This window comes from Mesoplodon densirostris, chromosome 13, assembly GCF_025265405.1.
Source record: "Mesoplodon densirostris isolate mMesDen1 chromosome 13, mMesDen1 primary haplotype, whole genome shotgun sequence".
Taxonomy (NCBI): domain Eukaryota; kingdom Metazoa; phylum Chordata; class Mammalia; order Artiodactyla; family Ziphiidae; genus Mesoplodon; species Mesoplodon densirostris.
Genome location: NC_082673.1, coordinates 66,518,813 through 66,528,100, shown reverse-complemented (window position 1 = coordinate 66,528,100; position 9,288 = coordinate 66,518,813). Strand labels below are relative to the sequence as shown.

Genomic DNA, 9,288 nt, shown 5'->3' with positions numbered 1-9,288 from the left:
ATTATTAGAACTAATAAATTAATTCAGCAAGGTTGCAGGATAAAAGATCAATATACAGAAATCAATTGCACTTCTATACACTAGCAATGAACAATCCAAAATGAAATTTTAAAAACAAATGTCATTTACAATGGCACCAAAAATATATATACATATATATATACATACATATATATTTGTATGTATATATACATATACACACACACACGAGAATAAAGTTAACAGAAGAAGTGCAAAACATACTCAAAAATTATAAAACATTGTTGAAAGAAATTGAAGACAAATAAATGGAAAGACATTCATATTTATGATTCAGAGGTCTTAACATTATAAGGTGAAAATACTCCCCAAATTGATCTATAGAGCCAATGCAATTTTTATCAAAATCCCAGAAAACTTTTTAAATAATAATTCCTTTCCCAAAATACATGTGGAAATACAAGGGACCAAGAATAACTAAAACATCTTGAAAAAGAAGAACAAAGTTGAAGCACACTTCCTGATTTCAAACTCAAATCAAAGCTATGGTAATCAAGACAGTGTGGTAACAAAGACAGACATATAGATCAATGAAACATACGAATTCAGAAACAAACTCTTAAATTTGTGTTTAATTGATTTTCAACAAATGTGCTAAAGCAATTCAGTAGGGAGATAATCATTTTTTCAACAAATGGTGGTGGAAAAACTAGATATCCTCATGTGCAGAAGAGTGAAGTTGGACCCCCTGGTTCATAGACTGAATCTCAGAGCTAAAACTATGAAACTCTAAGAAGAAAACATAGGAGTAAATGTTTGTGACCTTGGGTTATACAGACTTCTTAGACACAGCACCAGAAAGCAAGAGACCAAACTAAACCTCTTAGGAGGAATATTTTCATGAACTTAAATGTTCATTTTACATTTTTATGCTAAAAGGGGATTATTTATCATCACCTGAATAGAAAGTTTAAAAAAGAAGGAATTTCCTTCTGATAGTGACACTCAGTTGTCCTATGTTCTAGCTGTTAATGTGACTTTAGAAAGGATTTGTGTATGCCTGAGTGGTTTCTTCCGGAATCTTCAGGGAAGCAGGTGTTCTGCACGGTTTGGAACTACCATTTCTAGCACTTTCCAGAAATTATCTGGTACTGTGAAATATAACAATACATATTAAAAGAATCAGATATTTGCTTCAGTTTGTCTCTAAGCAATTAAACATAAAGAAGAAAAAAAACCATCAGAGACAAGTTATATAATTTAAAAATTGGTTTCAAGCACTAAACAGAACAGTACATCTCTTCCATAAATACCAAATATCCTATGTTTAGGATGAAGACATGGAAATATTTGTTTTTAATTTGTCCATGCTTACCACTGGTGGATGTTTCCTGCTGTTAAAAAACATATAATAGTTGAAGGCAAAGCAGTAAACCTTTTAGAAAAAAAATTTTTCATGCCCTCAAGGTAGAGAAGAAAAAATTTTTAAACAGAACTCAAAATTAAATACATGCTGACTAAAAAAAAAGAAAAATTGGTATATTCAATTGCATTAAAATTAAGAACTTCAATTCAAAAAAATTTAATGTACTAAAAATTCTATTAGTAAAGGGTATTTGCAGCATGCATAATAATAAATGACTAATATCAAGAATATTGTTTTTTAGTCTATGAGTTAAAAAGGAAAAAGTCTAATCAGGCACTTCAAAAATAAAGGACACTCAAACAGACCTTTGGAAAGAGGCTCAATTTCATTAGTAACCAGAGAATTGCAAATTAAAATCACAGGAAGTACAGAGCACATCCTCCAGAATGGCAAAAACTTTTAAAGTCTGACAACATCAAGTATTTGCAAGGATACAAGATAAGAAACACTTTCATACGTGGCTGATATAATTACTTTGAAAATAGTTTGGCCTGATGTGGTATAGCTGATCATTCACATACCTTACAATCCAGCACCTCCATTTTTAGATTTAAATGGTGGGAAATCTCTTGCACCTGTGTGCCAGTTGACATATTAAAAAATATTTCTAGCAACATGGTTTTTAATAGATAAAAACAAAAACAAACCAAGCAAAAACTGGAAATAACCTGATTGTATATCAATAGTAAGTTGAATAAATAAATTGTAATACATACAGCAGTACATGTTTTTACCATACAGTGGTAAAAATAGATGAAACATGCTGCATATATCCATATGGATGTATTACACATAGTGTTGAACAAAAGCAGTAAGCCACAGAAAAATGTATAAAATATGATGGTATTTATACCCAGGCCCAAAATAGACAAAATTAAGTAAAGTATTGCCTATGGATATATACTGAGATAGTAAAAACATAAAAGTAAAGGAGTGATTATCACAAAAGCTAAGATTGCGTTTTGGACTCGGCAATTGTTGGGAAGACGGCTAAATCAGGAGGTGTATTCATTGGGGGTAAGGTGTTTTTAAACACTAATGATATCTAGTTCTTCTACGAGATTATGTGGGATGGATATGTATACACACACACACACATATACATGTGTGTATATATATATAAAACATATTATACTTGTGTGTAAATTGCACAATTTTAAAAATCTTAAAATGTAATTCATCATATAAAAAAGACACACCACTATGTATACCACAGATTTTTATTATTACGCTTTTAGGGAATTGCTAGATTGACTCTTGTGGCTAACTTGAATAATAAATGTCATTAAACATTAACTGATTTTGTTTTCTATTAAATAGATTGATTGAATCTAATCAAGATGTTCAAAATGATCAAAACAATTTTCTGTGTAGAGTAGGAACTAGAAAAACAAAAATAAATAAAGAAAACAAAAGAGTAGAATCACCTCTCGAATAATCTATCAAAACACAAATGATTCCCAGATAGTTGAGATAAATGAGTGGTCAGTCACTTGTACAATTAAGACAGTATGATGTGTAAGATCCCTTTTAGTCTAAGTCTAATATGTTTAAAAAATAATTATACCACAAATCTTCTAGGCACCAAACACTGCCTATAGCTAGTTATAGTGTACTGACAAATTCTTATTTTGATTTTATTTTCTCCCATCATGAGTCATGAAATTCAAGCTGCGATTAAAGATTAGCTCTCTAGTGTAAACGATAATGTTTTTTTCATCTATTACTACAAACCATATTTCCTATTGAAAGCAATGTGGCTTTATGAGATAGCCCTTATAAAAGAGTTTAATAATTACTAATTTTACACCTAATTCTCAGAAGTAAGGTGCCATTTCTTGGTAACTATGTTCTAGAATAAAACTGTTGGAAATAATATGTACCTATAGGTATATCACAGGGAAATCTTACATGATAATAAACTTTGGAGGAAGTCTCTAAGATAGATATTTGTAAAGAAAATATCTCAAGTCAAGATCACAGAAATGTGAGATGGTTCCACTGTGTCTGTGAGCCACTATTTTCTGCCCCACAACCCTTGTTTTAAGAACATGGACGAATTGGAAAATATCCAGGAAAGTGTTTGAGATGATTAGGGATATAGACATCATCATCTTAAAGTTTACAGGAAAAGAAAAAAGCCTGCATGGTCTAAGGACATTTATCCTAAATAAGAGAGAAGAGAACACTAAGAGGAAACCATATAGATGTCTTCAAATATTCAAAAGACTATGATAATGAGATATACACCTTTTTCTGTATGGCACAAAGGGAAGTCAGTGTATCTTTATGTAGATATTAAAAAGACAGGTTTCGGGCTTCCCTGGTGGCGCAGTGGTTGAGAATCTGCCCGTTAATGCAGGGGGCACAGGTTCGAGCCCTGGTCTGGGAAGATCCCACATGTCGCGGAGCAACTAGGCCCGTGAGCCACAACTACTGAGCCTGCGCGTCTGGAGCCTGTGCTCCGCAACAAGAGAGGCCACGATAGTGAGAGGCCCGCGCACCGCGATGAAGAGTGGCCCCCACTTGCCACAACTAGAGAAAGCCCTCGCATAGAAATGAAGACCCAACACAGCCAAAAGTAAATAAATAAATAAATTAAAAAAAAAAAAAGACAGGTTTCAATTCAAGAAAAAAATAAAAGGAGAACTTTTAATTACAGCTATCCAAAAATGTCAATAAATGGGCTGACAGAGAAGGTGGTAATCTAGCCAGGGAAGGGGTTTAATCAAAAACTCATAGACCATCACGCACCCTGTAGATGAGTTTTTCTTTTGTGTGGTAGATTGACTTAAATGACTGCTAATGTTCCTTTTTAAATCAAAGATCCTCAAGTTTCCTCCCATGATGATTCATTAACCTATTTTCAGAAGTTGCTTACCAAAATGCTATGGGTTTATATGAAAACTAAAGTCATGTTATCTGAACATTCATTTTAGCCAAATAAGTTAGAAAATAAGTGCTTTTCCTTCATTTGATTATTTTGATTGCCCTCGATGGTTTAATCATTACCAAATTTGGACAGGGTTAATCTGGAACACAACCTGTGGCTTTTAAATAAGAGCTGCCGTAGTTTTAAAATAGTCCAGATGAACAAAGGAAATTACTATTTCAATTCAAAGGAGAACTGACACTATCAAGTACCAGCGTGTTGATGGAAGAATGTGTACAATCATTGTCTAAAAGCAAACACTTCAGTCAAAGAGAACTGCAAGGACAGACCTCTTCTCTTTTTACAGTATAAAATCTGAACTTTCCTGTCAGTGACAAGGTTAAAGCAGTACACCACCCACTCAGAAAATGAATCAGACACAAAGAGGCAGATTCTCCCAGAACTTAAAGTACTTCTGAAAGCTGCCTTAACTATTTCACAATACAGGGAAACAACAACAAAAAAAGCAAAGTACCCAAAAATGCTTTTGTAGGTATAAAAAGTTAATACATTTAATGCTATTACTCATGTTGGGACAATAGAAAGCATTCCAAATGTCCAACATTAGGGGATAATTAATAAATTATAGTTTATCCAAGTAATGTAATATTACAGTATTCTGAAATCATTACACTCATTATGTGTCATAACTATAAACCTTAAAATGACCGGTGCTAGGTAGACAATAAAACATCACAAATCTACAGGTGTGTTATGTTTAAAAAATACATAAAAATATTAGAAGGCCAGACAAGATAGCAATCTACCACAGGATGCTGGCTCTGCACCTGTGCTTGACCCTAGAGAAGCTGCACAAAGAAGGAGATGGGTGGATCTCAGAACATCATGGAGATGACATGATCTTATACATCAAATAACTATTAAAACTAATAAATGAATTCAGTAAAGTTTAGGATACAATATCAACATACAAAAGTCAGTTGTGTTTCTATACACTAACAACAAACTATCCAAAAGAGGCATTAAGAAGATAATCCCATTTACAATAACAACAAAAAAGTAAAATAAAATATTTAGAAATAAATTTAACCAAGGACATGAAAGATATGTTTGCTGAAAACTATAAAACACTGATGAAAGAAATCAAAGAATATACAAATAAATGGAAAGATAGCTCATGTTCATTGATTGGAAGATTTAATATTGTCAAAATGTCCACTCTACCCAAAACAATCTATAGATTCAATGCAACCCCCATCAAGATTCCAATGGAATTTTTATAGAAATAGAAAAACCAATCCTAAATTCATATGGAACCAGAAAAGACCCGAAAATAGCTAAAGAAATCTTAGGCAAGAACAAAAAATTTGGAGACATCACATCTCCTGACTTTATACTACAAAACTATAGTAAGCAAAGCAGTATGGCACTGACATTAAAATAGACATATGGACCAATGGAACAGCAAAGAGATCACATAAACCCACACATATACAGTCCACTAATTTTTGACAAAGACACAAAGAATATACAATGGAGAAAGGATAGTTTATTCAATAAATGGTGTTGGGAAAACTGAATATCTACCTGCAAAAGAATGAAATTGGATTTTTATCTTACACCACATACAAAAATGAACTCAAAGTGGATTAAAGACTTAAATAGAAGACCTGAATCCATAAAACTCCTAGAAGAAAATATAGGGATTAAGCTCCTTGACGCTGGTCTTGGTGATTAATTTTTATATCTGACACCAAAAGCACAGGCAAGAAAAGCTAAAATGAACAAGTGGAACTATGTCAAAGTAAAAACCTCCTCACGGCAATGAAACAATTAACAAATTGAAAGGGCAGCCTATTGAATGGGAGAACATAGTTACAAATCAATATTTGAGGGGTTAATATCCAAAATATGTAAGGAACTCATACAACTCAATATCAAAAAATCCCAATAACTCAACTTAAAAATGTGCAAAAAACCCTAAATAGACATTTTTCTAAAGAAGACATATAAATGGTCTATAGGTATATGAAAAGATGCTCAAATCACTAATCATCTGGGAAAGGCAAATCAAAACCACAGTGAGATATCACCTCACACCTGTTAGAATGGCTATTATCAAAAGGCAAAAGACAACAAGTATCGGTAATAATATGGAGAAAAGGGAACACTTGTGCACTGTTGGTAAGAATGTAAATTGGTACAACCATTATAGAAAACAGAAAGGAAGTTTCTCAAAAATAGAAGTACCATATGATCCAGCAATCTCACTCTGGGTATATATCCAGAGAAAATAAAATATTTCAAAGAGACATCTGTGCTCCCATGTTTACTGCAACATTGTTCACAATAGCCAAGATGTGAAACAACCTAAGTGTCCACCAACAGATGAACAGGTAAAGAAAATTTGGTATGTATATACAATTGATTATTATTCTGCCTTTAAGAAAGGAAATCTTGCCATTTGTGACAAAATGGATGAGACTGGAGGACATTATGCTAAATTAAATAATCGAGACAAATATTGCATGATCTCGCTTATATATGTAATCTTAAAAAAAAGAAGTTGAGGGCTTCCCTGGTGGCACAGTTGTTGAGAGTCCGCCTGCCGATGCAGGGGACGCAGGTCCGTGCCCCGGTCCGGGAGGATCCCACATGCCGTGGAGCGGCTGGGCCCGTGAGCCATGGCCGCTGAGCCTGCGCGTCCGGAGCCTGTGCTCCGCAACGGAAGAGGCCACAACAGTGAGAGGCCCGCGTACCACACACACAAAAAAGAGTTCTTAGTAGAGAAACAGTAAGACAAACTTATACAAAACGTAGTACACAACAAACAACTTTATGCCTCAGATGTACAATCTAAAAGTTGAAGGTCCCATCAGTGCCATCCTGAACTTGGAATGTATAGTCTTCAGAGGTGGTTTCTGGCACAACATTTTGATCTTCCTCTTCCTCCACAGAGAAATACTTCTCAATCAGGTTTAATGAAGCTTTGTACACAGACTCATTTTAATGGTTTTGTAGAGCTTAAATTTTGTCCAAACCTCCACATTCTTCAATCACTATATATAAGTTTCTCAGTTTTGCCTAGTTTCTCAGCAGCCTGAAAGATATTTGAAAAGGCATCCAGAATAACAAGAATAATTTTGGTATCTTTCACAGTTAGGAGATTCATCAACGGCTCTATTATGCCACAACGAACAAGGTATATAATCTGCTCAACTGTTCCACCATGTGTATAGTTGGTCACAGCCCATACAACTTCCTTTTGTGTCTTAAAGTCTGCCTTAGAGGGAATGCCAACAAGGAATGGGACTAACCCATGATTTACAACTTGTATCTGGTCTTGCGGCCAGCCTTGATGTTTGACATTGTCCACGTAGCTTCCTTCTGAATATTAGTTTGTTAGCAGCGTTCCTGCATCTATTACAACCTGAGTCTGTTCATCTGTCTCATTGACAATATTCCCTATGGCTCTTTGTGCAGGAGTCACGATTGGCAATTCAGTAGCTCCTAAAAGCTTCACAAGTTTGGGTACAACCTCAGTTTTCACAACCATTTCAATCGGTTCATTTGGACCATCAGTAAGGTAGGAAATAGCCCAGCAGATATCAGCTAATACTTCTGGATCATCGTGATGCAGGAGACGACCTAAAGGAGGAAGAATTTGCTCAACAGCATCTAAGGGGGGTGCAGGATTCTTGCTGCAACAAAGATTTGAAGTGTCCAGGTAAGATTATGTAAGTAACCACATCCTAAAGATGACATATCAGGAACCGCCAGAAGTGCCAACAGCGGGTCAACTGCACCATACTTGATAACCGGGTCTTGGAAAACTGAACCATCACCTGCAATGTTTCCTAGGGCCCATATAGCCTTGTTTACCGATGTGAGTGTGGGGAGATGCCAACAGAGAAACGAATGCTGGGATAGCACCTCCATCTACCACAACCTTGGTCTGTTCTGATGTCTCGGAAGCAATGTTACTGAGGGCCCAAGCAGATTCAAACTGAATGGGACTACAATCAGTTCTGCCCAAGAAGGACACAAATTTTGGAATCAAACCAGCCCAGCTTATGTTGTCTGTGGGGCGCTGTTTTTTCCTAGAAAGCACTTTCCTAGCAGCTTGAGTAGCTTGGAGCTGGCTTTCCAAATTTTTGCTATTTATGCCTTTGACAGTGTTATCAACAGACCAATCCACAGTGCCCAGGTTGTTGCGGTTTTCCTGCGTGGAGAAGTAGCGTCATCAGGAAAGGAGCTGACATTTCTCCTTTCAGCATCTGGTCATCCTTCTTAGCTTTCCTCAGCTCCACATTAATAACTTCTATTTGGTGCTGCCTCATTTCTGTACTGCCTTTCCCTTTGTTCTTGAATCTGTTAAGGCAGGCAGCTGACGAATTAGCATTCTCATTGGTGGACATGGTTATGAGACAAAGGGAGAAAGCTACACAGACAGCTTAAGCTTCCACAGGAGGTGGTATGGGGTGCACAGGCTGTGGGTCGGTTGCCCTCAAAACATCCACCACGGTCAGCCCAAGGATGGTGTCAACTGGTAACTTCTTAGAAATGTAAATACTCTTCTCCATCGCAAACTTACTGTACCAGAAAGTCTGGGGAGTTGAGCCCAGCATTCTATGTTTTAACAAACATGACTGATGATTCTGATGCACACTAAAGTTATAGAATCACTGGTCTAGGTGATTTTATCCACGACAAGCAATCATCGGGAAAGAACTGTGCCCTGAGGGAGACGAAAGAACTGTGCCCTGAGGGAGACAGACAGTGGGTCGTTGAGAGGCAAGGCAAAATCAAGTGTTGGGGAGGAAGTGATGTAAAGAGGGCATGGCCTTTACATAGTAAGATCAAATTGCCTGACATTTCTCTCTAGACATATGCGAAAATTAGAACTGTCCCAATCTGCATTCTTGACAGCACATTACTTTTGAATACTTCATTTAAATCTTGTGTTATTGTGCCAATATATTTTTGAGAT

The 9,288-nt window shown here is 35.9% G+C and overlaps 1 pseudogene; it reads right to left on the bottom strand.

The window, feature by feature from the left end:
* Window positions 1-7,145: 7,145 nt before the first annotated feature.
* LOC132500878 (importin subunit alpha-1-like) lies at window positions 7,146-8,716 on the bottom strand (annotated as a pseudogene).
* Window positions 8,717-9,288: the final 572 nt, after the last annotated feature.